The sequence below is a fragment of the Hyposmocoma kahamanoa genome, unplaced genomic scaffold (assembly GCF_003589595.1).
Source record: "Hyposmocoma kahamanoa isolate Upper Pololo Valley unplaced genomic scaffold, ASM358959v1 78, whole genome shotgun sequence".
NCBI lineage: Eukaryota > Metazoa > Arthropoda > Insecta > Lepidoptera > Cosmopterigidae > Hyposmocoma > Hyposmocoma kahamanoa.
The window spans coordinates 7,318,458-7,334,080 of record NW_020653945.1 but is presented as its reverse complement, the minus strand read 5'-3'; the positions used below and the strand labels follow the sequence as shown (position 1 = coordinate 7,334,080).

The 15,623-nt window shown below is 35.8% G+C and overlaps 1 pseudogene; it reads left to right on the top strand.

Annotated features, from left to right (window-relative positions):
• The first annotated feature begins 13,562 nt into the window (after positions 1–13,562).
• Positions 13,563–14,733, top strand: LOC113233297 (annotated as a pseudogene).
• Positions 14,734–15,623: the final 890 nt, after the last annotated feature.

Genomic DNA, 15,623 nt, shown 5'->3' with positions numbered 1-15,623 from the left:
AATCCACGCGTTCGCATTAGCACTCGTTAACCGATTATGTAAAAAAAAGAGGTATGTAACGTTTTTCGTTACAAGGTCTCCAGGCCTCCGCCTACGGATAAAGTATCAATAAAGCATTGACTGCGTCCCGAATGATTGCTATGAAAGTTAATCCAAAATTTAGTTTATACAAATAAAAAAATTATAATTATAATTAAAATTCAAGACTAGAGGGCAAGTATTTTGTTGTGTGTGTGTGAGTATGTGTGTGAGAGTGTGTGTTTGTGAGTTTGTGTGTGTGTGTGTGTGAGTGAGAGTGTGTGTGGGAATTAACTATAATGGAACATGAAGGAGATTTTCGGTTTCCTCATATGACAAAGTCAATAGCCTTTTAGTGACCACGTTCTTACATTCGAACTTGTTTAGAGGATAAATATGCAAATCACCATTACATCTGTTACATAAGAATACGGGAACGATCTTTCCTATATTGACAGTTTCAGTCTATATTCAATTTGAAAGTGTGGAGGGCCATCTCGTAGATCTCAAGCTACGCGGTTAGCGATATTTCAAGCCCTCCACTCCACTGACGGGGAATATTGGAAAATTACCGAAGAATTGAACCGCTGACCGTGGAAAACGCAAGAGCTGGGAACTTTGCAAGGCGTGCTCTTTGAATATTGTTATCTTAATTGCTCTTAACACTAAATTGGACCTTTTTGAAACCGGGTTAGAAACCTTCTGCAACAGTCTCTTGCAGATAGACGCGTTTCCATGCAAATCTCTGTCTAGATAAAAAAGTTACTAGATAAGGAGAGGGTCTTGAATCTCATTATCCCGTTCGTAAAAGTCGAGACAAAACCAAAGGTTGGAGAATGTAGACAAGAAAGGCGGGAATAAGTCTCGGTTTCGTACGTGGGCGAGGCAATAAGCCCATCGTACGTACATACATTAGCCGAAAACACAGAAAAACTAAAGTAAATCAAATATGGTACGTGTTTTTTGTGGGATCGTATTTCGTTTGTCAATGTGATACAACCAGACACCGTCTCATGTATACCTAAGGGCTTAGGATAAAAGGCGGGACGTTTAGGATACTAAGACTGTTTAGGACAAGTCCGAAAATAATATATGTATTAGCGGGAATTAAACCCATAGATATAGGAAAAACCCCGATATGCCTTCTGCGTCGCAAAAAAGGACACTAAACGCATCTTTGACAATCTGCAGCAAGTGACAAAGCGTCACAATTTGCAGGAAATAGTACTGCGTCTTACTTATGTATATTCGATTAAAATTCCCAGTTGTTAGACGATTAAAAAAAACTTAACTTCTATTACAGATATAGGTACACATGTACGAAGCTACAAACACACGTAATGTTTGAAATTACCTCGATGTTCAAAACAACTATCAAGTTCAATTTCGTACTAATGTAACAAAAGGAATTTACATATTAGCTTCGAATCTAGCATGTAACTTGATTTCAGAGTGTCTTTCAGTACTAAGCCGAATTGGAACCTTATCGATTAACGTTGATACAATTTCTACAACAATAGTTATAGTTTGTGAAGATATTTGGGTCGATTTGGCTTATCTAAGTCCTTCTCGAATAGAACAAAAGAGTCAGTCGGTTCGGTGAGGATTTTCCTATACTGTACATAATCAGTATGGATGGTATGTAACGTGAAAGTTTAACTACATTACGTAAAAAACTCTGATTTACAGGAAAATTACAACTAACTCAAGAAATTCTAATTAGTACAAATTTATATAGTATGTAGCAAGACATTGTAGCAGTAAAGCTCCTTGTGATAGAGTGCGTCCAGGGAAGTACTGTACCTTATAATGTGAGTATTACTGCGTTTTGAACCGATAATAGATCGTGGTGATACGCCTGTCCATAACATTTACAATTCCACTCAGAGCTTTAAATCACAAAGATCTGTAGGGCAGCAAGGCTGGGTATGCGGTTTTGAAGGGTAAGGGTGCTGGTGAAATTACAAACACGTGGGACTTATAAACTTATGTCTCAGGGTGACTGAAGGGCGAAGTGGCATAGTCTTTCAGTGAGGCTAGTAGGTACAACTGGGCGCAACTTGCGCGAAATCGACATAAAGAGGGCAATACTGCTTTTCTCGCATAAAGATTTCGCGCTTTTGTCGCTCTCGTGCAAGTTGCGCCCAGCCTTGCTGCCCTACAGATCTTTGTGATTTAAAGCTCTGAGTGGAATTGTAAATGTTATGGACAGGCGTATCACCACGATCTATTATCGGTTTATTCCATTATTCCCCAATTGAAACACAGTAAGTAAATAAGCAGGTCCAATTGATTTTACATATCGACCCATTAATATTTCGCGTACCATAAGTAACTAACACTATATCTTATATTAAGTTAAAGATAAGACAAATTTATGTCATTATGACTTAATCTAATACAAGTAAAACAAATCAAAAGGAAGTACAACATTAAAATAAAAAGGAAAAGGTACTTTAATTATATTTCTATCTTCATAAAGCATACATTTACAACTTAGAACTCTAATAGTGTAGTTGCGATGCCTAAACTAAGTAAATAAGTACCTGTATTTGAGGCATCTTGTTTGTGCATACTTTTTTTATGTTAAAGCTTAAAACAGATTTTTTATGTTTATTTAACAATAAGACAATTCATAATAACGCACACAATCAGTCCCAACACTAGGGAAATCTTGAATCACGAGTACCATGGACACACACATAGACAGCCACAAACGACACCCAAATACATGAGAGAAATAAATTTAGGCCATACAAATATTTCTCCCGGCCCGGGAATAGAGCTCGGGACCTCTGCGTGACAGTCCGACTTGGTAACCGTCCGGCCAACTAATAGTTATATAAATATATGTATTTATGAAATAACTTTTACCAAGCCTTTAGTGTCATCATTTTGATTTCGACGGTCTTTTTACGTCTTGGCGAATTGCAGCTAGTGTGCTATGTATACAATATATAACATATATGTAGCAGAAAATCCATTTAACACGAAAAACCCTTCTTTGAAATCCCCTCGAATAAAAAGGTAGGCACATGAAAACTGAAAGACCTAAAGGAATACCTTTCCTGAAAGAGTGTCCTTGAATTACATAAACATATTGTTTATTCAGCCACCACCTTGAACCCAAATACACGTGGAAAATCTTGAACATAAAGTAGATGCTTGCTTGTAATAGACTAAAATGATGTTTTCTTCGGACAAATGGTTATTTCATTCAAGTTACGTCTTTCAGACACTATAATTACTGAATTCATTTTCACGTGGAATAAAACACTGGAGTGTTCTAACATTTTGATTAGTAGCATGCTTAGTAGCATTAGAGCTACTTATAAAAGTTCATCCAGGGAACTACTGCCGCCATACTTATTTTTACCGCCAAGCTATAATGTGAGTAGTACTGCGTTCCAATTTTGAAAGATGCTAATGAAACTAAAGGCATATGGAACTTGTCAACTTTATTTCTCAGAATGACGAGCGCCATGGCAATGCCCTTCAGATCTTTGAGCTGCTATTGGTATACATGGAGGCCTCTCGCTTACCACCAGGCCCACGACTTGTCCATGTCGCCACTTGATGTCATGAACTTACACTTTAGACTGCTCTATAACACGTTCTAGTTAGAATTGGTGGCTCAGTGCGAGTAACTATTACAATTTGGTTCTTTAAAATAATTAAGGGTTGACTTCCATTCAAATAGAAATAACTACCGACAGACAGCGTATGTATTAATTCCTAGAATCTACTTCTAATGGTATGAGTTTTTTTAAACTATAGTCAAAGTTCAATCACTCCTGATTAATTGATTAATGGTGGTTCGCGGGCCAATGTACATACATATTCATAGGTAACGTAAACACCACTACGAAGATTAGTTTCCTTTTAATGAGATATATATTTTGCAGCGGTTAGAAAGGGTTGATTGAATTACCTCTTATGGAACTTGGAATATATAAGGTATTGTTGCATTTTCTTGAGTGAAGAGAGATTGCAAAACATTCTTTTGCATTGTAAAAAAAATCTGCTACAAGCTGTACTATACTACTTTATTTAAAAAACTTCTTTACGCAATATTTTACCAAAAAAAAATGTAGCACCACATAGGAGGAAGTGCGCCTGTTTTTAACCTTTGAAGTGTGTCGTTTGTTCAATCTATTCTTGTCATATCGGATGAAAAATTGTTCGAGTTGATGTAAAAAAATATTTTTGATATACGCTTTATGTTTTCCCAATACTTTTTTTATTTAATTTTCCATTTGTCATAAAATATGTACTAAAGAAAAGCAACTCTGATAAAGAAAATTAAAGTTATATTAGAAATCCTACTAAAATGTTCATAATACGAAACCAATGTATATATATATATATATATATATATATATATAATTTCATAGTATATATATATATATATATATACTATGAAATTTTCAGTTTCAAAAGACGTTCGTGATTTAACCCAAGCAACCTCGAAGCCAGTTCTGTACAGTGTCAAACTAGTCGCCAGCCACATTAATTAAAGCGATGAGTTCACATGTTCGACATTCTGCGTCAAACAGAAACACGCTCCATGAATTGCAATTTGCTACTCACTGTACAAAGCGGCTGCATAGTAGTTTTAGAAGTCCGGCAACGTAGAGTCTGAACGTAGGGTTGGTATAAATCTTACACTTTTATATAAATACACGGGTGAGAAGGTTAGAAGTTAATAACAGCATTGTTGATGAAACTTTCCTTACCTATCACCGTACCGCTCTATTAAGTTTATAATACGCATTTTGGTCGAATGCGTAAGAACATTTAGCTCATTAAACGACTTCAAAAAGGAGGAGGTTCTCAATTTGGTGTTTTTTATATTAAGCGATAATATAAAAAATTTGTGAATTTGTGTGAGTGTCACTTGTCATGCTTTCGATTCTGTACCACCCAACTAATTTTATTTAATAAATTGTTTATTGCAGAAAGAAACGATATTTAAAGGCACATGTTACAAAGGACACAATACTAAGGTTAGCTAATCTATAGAAGACACCTCTTCAACCCAACCCTAGCTGAGGAAAGAAAGTCTGTGAAACTAGTTAGACTACAGTTTATCTTTATTCATTTACGCAACATTAATTAGAGGGACATTCATACGTATGTACATTCTCGTGAATAACTACTATTAACCTTACATTCGTTACCTTTTTATTCTTCATAATTTTAAAAATTTATTTAAATAAATATATATTTTATCGAGTTCTTAGATTTTCGCGATTGTTACACATAGGAAATGAAATTATTTTTCCGGATTTAAATCGCGTATATTTGTTTTTTCAAACAAACCAACGTTTCAGGCCCTTTACAGGTCCCAAGGTCACGGACGGTTGTCACGGTGACAACCGTGACAACCGTCCGTTCATTTCCTAAATATATATTTTATTTTCTGATATTAGGAAGATCCACATGGACCACCATATTTTAGAATGTGATTGTATTGACCCATCAGCAACAATAACTTAGTACAAAGTAAAAGTGATTAGTATTGATGGGTCCAATCACACCCTCGAGCGATGCCACACGGGCATTGCCGGTGCGTTACGTCGTCGCGATGCTATCAATTCAACGTACTAAATTGCTTGCGGTCGTGGTGGCGCATCGTTTCAACGCACCATGTGGGACATCGTTCTGATTTATGCATAGTAGGTACAACGCAGCGTCATAATGCCATGCCAATGCAATGGCCATGTGGCATCGCTCTAACAAGACGAAGCTTTACTTTCTCAAACACGTTTCTTATAAACAGTGATTATTCAGGAGATGGAAAAAACTTCTTTTTTTTTCAGTTTCTTACCATGGTTGTTTCCTGTTACGTTGTTAATTTGGATACATTACTTCAAGAATCAGTAAAAGCCACATGCGTGTGAATATGAAGGAAACACGAAGTGAAATCAGCGTGTAAATTTGTATATAAAATGCACTTTTTGCATTTCTGTTATTTTGTGCTAAAAGATACGAGTTTGAAAAAGTAATGCAACGATGAGGTGATTAAATAAAATATATTTTTTAATACAGTTGCTCAAAACGTGGTATTTTGTAGTGCTTTTTACTTTTCCAGTTTTTTTTAAATTTACTGTTGTTTTAAGTCTTAAACATACAACTAAAGAGGTTGTATATTTATTTCATATTTATGTGCTTTGTGACGTAAGTCATTCGTCATTACTATACTATATCTATGGAGAGACCACATTTTTACACCTATGTAGTAAATGCTCCTTAGTAGCGATTATGTAGAAAATAAAGTAATATAAAATAGTAATTTTAATGTTGCTGAATACTGGCAACAGTTGCCATATTGAAAAAAGTCGGCCAAAAAAAGTACTAATTTTTTTCATCGTTTACATTCCCGCCTTTTTCATTAACTTTTTTACGATTTGACTTTCTTATAAACAAAGGAATAATAATAAATTGGTTTTTTTAAAGACTTTTATTTTACTTTCAATGTAGGTTTTTCGCAAATGTATTAAAAAACGTTGTTTGATACACATGCGGATTTGTCATTTTCACTTGTCTCGAGTCTCGATGCCTCGAGACTCGTGAATAATGACTAACTTTCCGCACTTGTATCAAAAATAACTATTTTTGTTTATACATAGGTCCAAATTTATTATATTACATTATTTAAACAGTAGATTCAGTACATGAAACTAATCAAGTTTTACTACGGCTACTTCGGTGAAATCCCAAAAAATGTTACTATTATATTGGTCGACTGGGTTAACATTTACCATGAATCACTTTTTGATTTTTTTCTTTCATATACTGAAAGTTGTATGGTTATTTTATACTGAACCTGGTCTTTAAAAGTACGTAAACCGAAAAAAAGAAATAAGGATCTTATCTGACAATTAATCATACTCATAATAATAGAGGTATATCTAATGATCATAATAACATAACAATGTGCCAATTACATCTCAAAGTAGGGAATTCCCTGTACTGCGAGTACCAGAGCAACAAAAATCACTAGGGGGCCCTACCCAGAACTCTAAGATCAAAACCAATTTGGAAAAGTTTATTTCCCAAATTCCTCATCAAAAATATAATTATATACAAAAGTTCTCAAGAAAAATAATTAAATTCGGAAATTTCAAACTTACTTGGCAACTCTATAGACCACGCTACCCTGCAATACTAATTTATCGAACCTGCGAACGAAAGGTCAAGGATTCAATTTCTCTGCATACGCAAATAAACTGGCTGGGGCAAGGTGTCAAGACTTCCAATACAATCACTACTAAAGTCGTTTGAATAATGCGCTCTTCGCGTGTGATTAAAATGCTCAGGCTGATAGTCTTTTAAAAGAAGCTTGATAAAGCCAATTCCAGATAACATGGTTGTACATGAAACTATTTTTTCGGATCTAAATCGCTTATAATTGTTTGATTGTCTGTTAGTTTTCGGTACTGTTGGGTAATTATACGAAATATTTCAAATAGTGCAAATTTTTCCGGAAAATTTCCCGAAAAATGGGAAAAATTTGAATAATTGGAAGAATAATGTTTCTAAGAATGTTTAGAAATATCTTTTGAAGTTTTATTTAGCGTGAAAAAAACTCGTTTTTCTATCAGTGAAAAGCCACGTAGATAAAAACGAGATTTCATTTTTTCGCTGTTGTGAAATCACTTATAGTATAAGTAATAACAATGACTCCATTGTTATCGTTCAGTAAAGTTCAACTTTGGACAGGTGTCAACGTCAAATGCGGAAAATTTAAATTAAAATATCTAGAATAATATTTACTGTTATTACGATTCAGTTTAGGACCTAAAATGAATCGTTGTGAGACAGCGCTACATGAAGTGTATATCACTATCCCGCTTTTTTGTCGTTACGAACCTATACTGAACTGTAATAAGAGTTCATGGTAAGGCCCCAATAGTGTAGTGTACGGTGTACGAAAAAATAAATGCTCGAAGACATTACGTCTAATTTCTATACATTTAATTTAATTATTTATTCATCAAATGTTACCGTGTTCTGGTTTTGAAGGGTAAGGGTGCTGGTAAAAATACAGGCACATGAGACTTGTCAACTTATGTATCAGGGTGACAAGAGCAGTGATTGTGCCCCTCGGATCTTAGCGACTTAAAGCTCTGAGCAGCATTGCCACTGTTATAGACAGGCGTGTCGCCTACCACCAGGCCCGCGACTTGTTGTAGGTATATAATATGTAGAAACATTTGATGTAAATATATGTTAATGTATTGTGTAAATACACAAGTTTTATTGATTGCGTTGTAAGTTAAACGTTAGGTGTTATACAGGTTGTTAACTTAATTGCGTTACACCCGAAATGATTCCAAATCACATGTTCGAAACCCTTGAGTCGGTAGGTCGTTGTGCTTTTTTGGTGAATTCAGAGGGGTCTGCATAATAATCGTTCTCCGTATTAATGAGTAGAATCACCCCTATTCGATATAATAAATAAATACCCTGTATAAGTTTATTGGATATTACAAATTATAAAATCCCAGTTTAGAAGGGCAAGGGGTCTATGCAAAACAGAGTAAATTGGCAAGTGGTTTACAAGATAAAAAAGTTTGGAAACTGGACTGAGGCAGCAAATTCGCACCTGTGCGGGGCATTTGGCGGAACGTTCAAGGTTCGCATGGAGCGTAGGTTGTCCCGTGCAGCGTACCTAATTTTCACTAGAGCGGGATTTTAGTGTACCTATTCACCAATCAGAGTCGGCCGCTCAAGGGCAAGATCTTCGCAGGGACGATACATAGATCGTTTTATTTTGTTTGAGAACAGAATAACAACTTCTACTATATTTTTCAATTTCTCATGATAGCAACTATTCTTTTTAATGTCAGTTTGTAACGCCAAAATAGTTGTAAAATCATGTAAAATACATTTTACTTAAATAATTAATGTGGTTTAATATTTTTGGTTATACTTTATGTACTAATGTACTACTGTATGTAGTAATGCAAAGTAATAACCATTTTACTTTCATGTTTAATGTGTGAATATGATTCTTCTGGAATATAATATTGTGTCATAATGTCGTTCGAAATGATAATAAGAAAAGTACAAACACGGTCATTCATGGGTGTCAAATCATCATACATTGAATAAAATATATCGTATCATGCTGTCAGTTCTTTCATTAAACAAGTCATATCTAAAAAAAGTGTTTTCTTCTAAATATACGACATACTGAATAAAACATGTCTGTAGAATAAAACACTACTTGTCGTCGTCGTTCGTCAACATGTGAAAACGCTCCAATATACAAATGCTTTATCGAAAACGCCTCAAGGTGAGTTACCGGCGAAGGAGAAGCGGAAAAAATTTTCTCCGCCTATCTTATTTTATTTATAAAGTTTTAAAATAAAAAGAAACGATATAGTAGTTCCTTCCCAACAAACAAATGGAACTTTTGCAAGAAAACAGTACTCTAAACAATCTGCCTATTTGTACAATGAAGTTAATAAAATAATACAAATTTATCCAATGAATTATTACGACTGTAAAAACGGTGTAATAAAGTGAAAATTATTGAACAATGACGAAAGTGAATCATTTTTTAATGTTCCTGTTTAATCCGTGAAATCGACTGTTCTCCAAAACAATAGTTTTGTACTTTGTTACTCCAATACTCATATGCATTATTCACTAATACATACACACACACACACACCCACACCCGCAAGCGCACGCGCACGCCCACGCACATGCACGCACGCACGCACGCACGCACGCACGCACACACACATACACTTTATTAATTTACGAAGACGATTTCCCCTGAAATATTGTACAGTCGCCAACAAATTGCATGGCTTACTTTTGTATTTTTTTAATACAGAACCTCAAAGCTTTGAAGATCCTAATACTCAATAATGTTATCGCTCTACATAAGTAGAATAGATGTTAGTCGTAAAGCGACATCCGTCAAATAGGAGGTCAGGTTAGCCATGCGTTTATATCAATTACAACTTAATTGGTAGACAAAAGCGACGCGCAAATACCATTGACAAATTTACAGAGATCCACTACAGCTGGTTCTAATTCAGTTGTAGACTCATCAAAGCGAAACGTTCTTTGTAAGCTATAAATTAGTGGAATCGTATTCGACCTTAATTGAAAATTAACTGCGCGTCAGACTATTCAATAAATTCATTCAACGATACTCAGATTTGAAATACGAGATAGCGGTCATATTTCGCATTTCTAATTTGAATAAAAATTATAATTGAAGGTAACTTAGAACTAAATGCAATAAATAAATATTTCTATTAAATATATCTAAATAAATATTTTGCGCATGTCTAATATTAATAAAAAGTTACATTACTATTGACGCTATAAATCCTTGCAATAACCATGTGGAACAGGGTCTATAAACCAAGAACTATTCCGTCCCTCATATTTCATTATCCGGTTAGGGACCTTTTGTTGGGTTGTTTATTTAATTCTCCTATTTAAGGCTAAGGGCAGTAAACATTTGGAACAAAAGAGCTTGCACATTTAATTATTTTATGCACTTGCAATACTAATCAAAGTTACATTATTATTTTCGCCATAGTTCCATGTAATTACAATGTGAGAACATACAACATAAAAATCCTTGTTCCGGGTTTATATATGAACCAGAATCTATCCCGTCCCTTATATTTCATGCTCCTGTTAGAGTCCAATTCATAATTCTCTTACTCTAGGCCAAGGGCAATATACCTACTAGAAAAAAATTGGCACAATTAAGTATATTACGCATCACCAAAACTAATTAGAGTTACATTATTATTTTCGCCATAAATCCATGCAATTACCGTGTTCCTGGTTAGGTATGAACCGAAAGCTTTTACATCCTTCATATGTCATACTCCGGTTCGAGCCATATTTAATTCTCCTACTTAAGGGTAAGAGCAATAAACCTTCCGAGAGGAAGAGTTTGCCCGATTAAGTATTTTACTCATCTCCAATACTAATCAAAGTTATTTACGCTAAAAATCCATGCAATACGGTCTTCCCGGTTTGTAAACCAAAAGCTATCCGCCCCTCATATTTCAGGCTCCGGTTAAAGCAATATTTAATTCTCGAATCCTGTCAAGTCATCTTTTACGCTCAACTACGCACCGCTTCCAAGATTTTTTTTATTCTGCTCTAAAAGCATTGACTTATAAGTTATTCGAGTTTTCTAATGTTAGAATCTCATGCTTACGGTTCGGTTTTTATATTTCAAAACAATGTCATGTAAATGTGGTATAAGTCAACATTAATTTTCTCCTTGAGTCTTACAAGATTCTAAGACATAAAGCTTGCCGCAGCTTTAAATGACAGTTTTCTAGAAAGATAGAACTTTAAGTTATTTTTTATCCAATTTCACACGGACTTTTGTTTGATGAAGCATTCGTGTCTGTGGGTTTTTAACTATGTTACTTTTGTTAGTTTGTTTGTTGTGTGTTGTTTTGTTTGTTTGTTTGTTAGGTAACTTTTGGTCATATTGACTTATTTTATGATAAAATGAGTGTGCATTTAAATTTCATCTCATCATGGAGAATGCACACCTAAATAATGCCCATTCACTCTCGCCTTCAATTTGGTGGCCGAACGGTTACCATGCTGGTCTGCCTGTCACGCAGAGATCCCGGGTTCGATTCCCGGGCAGGGAGAAATATTTGTATGGCCCACATTTATTTCTCTCGTGAGTTTGGGTGTAATTTGTGGTTATCTATGTTTGTGTCCATGGCACTCGTGGCTATGAGTGCGCGTGTTAAAAAATAGTTTTGACGCGAGTGCTTGCGAAGTGAGTGATTCAAAAATACATTCCTGAGCGTAGCGAGGGTTTCAACGCACGAGACGTAAAACAATTTTGCCGAGCGAAATACATAACATTTCACCTCATTATAGCGAAGAAAATGATAGATGAAAGAAAAACAGTTGAACTATAAAACATCAGTTTTCTAAATCAAAAGAAAAAGTTTACCTTCGGATACGTGAATTTACACCTCATCAATTTTATTCTTGCTTGTACGTTTATAATTTTGTGTGATTAAATGATTATTGAAATTATTTTAGTCCTTCGATGAGTTAAAATTATTTAATAAACACAATTAGTAATCATTGTCAATTTAATGTCAACAATAATGAGAATAAAATATATCTACCACAGACCACATATCTTTTTCTTTCTTCCGTGAAGTATACCAACGGATGTATATTAGGTACATAAGTAAGTAAAATCGCGTAGTTCAACGTGTCTTATCTTGTTTTTTTTCATCATAAGAAAAACCACAGTACATCGACAAGTTCGAGTTTCAAAAACCTTTTACACGCTAGCGTGCTGAAAACACTTTTGACGCGCAGATTTCTAATGAGAAACAAAGCCTTCCGAGCAAGTGAGGTGAAAAATATATTTTTTACCGCCCCTCGTAAGTACAGCAGGTATTGTCCTTATTCATCTAAATTACATTCTCTTGTTCGCAGTTCGTCAGCGAGTGAACTCATTTCGAGGCGCGGAGTGTTCTCGAGGAGGCAGTATGGATCCGTTGAACAGGTAACCAGAACTTTACGAAAATTAGTGGGCCGTGTTCTGCATAAATGAGTTAACCCACAAAATGACAGTTTCGAAATATTGAGCATAAAGATTTTTTGCAACTGTTTGTCACTTATTTAATTAATGAAGTTTACAGGCCAATTGTATATCAAAAGATTTATAATGAAGTAAGCATTACGTTCAATTTATTACCATTTTTTTAAGTTAACAAACTTATGATTAGGAATTAAATGAAAATGGTTTCATGCACAATTCGATATATCAACAAAATTATTACTTTAGGTGTCAAGTGTGGTTAACACATTTTTGCTAAATGCTAAAAGCGGAAAAGAACGTATAAAGTGTAACTTAATCCTTGCAAACACTTACAAATCACATTTTCATAGTGATGATGTATTAAACCAAGTAACAGTAGTTTTATTTTTGTCAGTTACCGTATTTTGTTTTCAATAATTAATAGCCCTTCTTCTTTGACCAGCAACCATCGGGGCTGCCCGAAAGGAGCCTCCCCGCACGACGTAACATTCCTTACTTTTACGAGATTTGATCGAGACATGTGGGTCGAGGGTCTACCTCTTCCCACGTTTAACTCTACCAACATCCATCCGTTTAACTTAACCACTCTAATCTTTCACTACACGACGTTCTCTTATTACTTTTTCGTAGTGGCGCGGATGCAGCGCCACAGTGGCGCACTGTAGCGGTTCTATAAACGCCTAATTTGCAGACGCACTAACAGTGCACATACTACTCAAGTTCTTATACTAACAGCATTTACCCTAATTTAATGCTTCTTCTGTCACACCTAATACTCGCTACCGTACATCAGGGTTGGTTCCCGCACTTTCTTGACACGTTCCGGCTATCGACAAAGGTATACAAAACTCCATTTACCTGATTTCTGCTGTTACTTTCCGTTCTATATCATCACACTAACCATCTCTTATTAATATAGCTGCGGTCGTAGTGCTAGTGATTTTCTCGTGTATCTCACACACTCATGACCAGCTGCCATCGAAATCAATGGGGAAACAATGGCCGTGAGCTTCAACATCGCCAAGGCTTTTGATTGAGTCTGCCACAAGGCACTTCTATCGAAGCTACCATCTTACTGTGCACTTGGATCGCCAGCTTCCTGTCTGAGCGGAGCTTAAAAGTCGCTGTGGGCGGATTGTGCTCGGACAGTATGCTCATTAACGCCGACGCACCACAAAGATCTGTGCCATCGCCAACCTTGTTCTCGCTTCATATATGATATGTTATTAACTAGTAACATTCATTGCTATACGGATGACAGTACCAGTGATGCCTATTATACAGGTCGCACAAATATATACCAGCAAGTGGAACAAAACAGATAGCAACTTGTGTTGAAAATCGAGACTTCTTTGGAGCAGGTCTCAGAATGGGGCCAACAGAATCTTGTCAAATTTAACCCCGCAAAGACACAAGTGTGCTCGTTCACCACTAAAAAATCCCCATTTGTAATAGCGCTAAAGTTCCAGAACACCTTTACCCTTTTGGCCTTACCATCTTTAAGAGTATTGGGATACTTGGACTTTTTTTATTGGACTCGACATCACGAACGAAGTCCAGTTCCGGGGTCATTTGGAGAGGAAAGCCAAACTGGCTTCCAAAAAGCTCGAAATGCTCAATAGTGCGAAGCAGTATTCCTCACCACTGACCATTGTTGTATAAAATACAGGAACGGCCCCATATGGCGTATTGCTCGCATCTCTTGACAGGAGCTCCCAAACACCAGCTTGACCCACTTGAATCCATCCAACGTAGGGCTGTTCGTATTGTCGATGATCACAAACTCGTAGACGGTATGGAGCCCCTTAGCCTATGGAGAGACGTTGGCTCTCTGTGCGTGTTTTACTGTCTTTACAATGGGTAGTGGTCTGAGGAACTTTTCGAACTGGTACCACCGTCTCGTTTCCACCATCACACCTCCCGCCAAAGGAATGGAGTCCATCCCCACATCTTAGATGCCTGGCATCTCGTTCGTTCCTTCCTCGAACCTGCAAAGTGTGGAATAATCTTCCTCCTGAAGTATTTCCTTTGCGCTATGACATGGGGTTCTTCAAAAAGCGTATTTACGGGCTCTCAAAGGCTGGCAACGCATAGGCAGCTCATCTGATGTTGCAAATGTCCTTGGGCGACAATGACCACCTCCCATCAAGTGGCTCGTCTGTTTGTTTGCCTCTTTCTTTACATATATATATATTCATACCATATACACAATTTTTTTTACATGTTGTACCTTCTCGCTACGAATGTTGTCCCCACTTTTCCACTTTTATCCCTTTCAATTACCATCACCTTCGGCTTACTCCATTCGCCTTACTCCATTCGCCTTCATTCCTTTTCTTTCAGATTGGAATAAACCAATTAAGCTTCAGTTTTCGCAATAAATATCTCGAAAGGTGCGCCATTAGCTAAATTCTTATTTTAACAGTAAAAGGATTATTCTTATCGCCCAATCCTCAGTTTCAGAATTTATCGATATCATTTTCCAGTCTGTCCATATCATCGACAAAATTTAAAGTATTTACATTTTTCAAACAAGTTGTACGTGTTAAGCGTACTTAAACTAAATAGTTTCAAACCACGTTGAAATGCATGTGGTGTAATTCGCATTTATGGTTTAACCACATATAACACATTTTTGCGAAATTCTCCTATGTGACGAAACAGATTTTGTGAAAACAATTTTTTTATATATGTTTTATATATTTTTTAATATATTACTGAAAAGAATATTAAACTTCATATTACAATGAAATTACAAGAACGACTTATCAACTTAATATGTCTCAGGGTGACGGGCGCAGTGGCAGTGCCCCTCAGATCTTTGTGTAGTACTTTTTAAAATCCGTGTTCTGTAAACGTTTAATAATAACGAGCGTAAAAATCTAGCAATAAACCCTATACCGTATCTTGATTTAAAAAAAAACTTGTGATTTACCAACAACAATACGTGCGTAGAACATTACGTACATTTGTAAGAATGAAACAGGAACGTAAATTTGTATTGAACTGATATTCAATTTTTTTT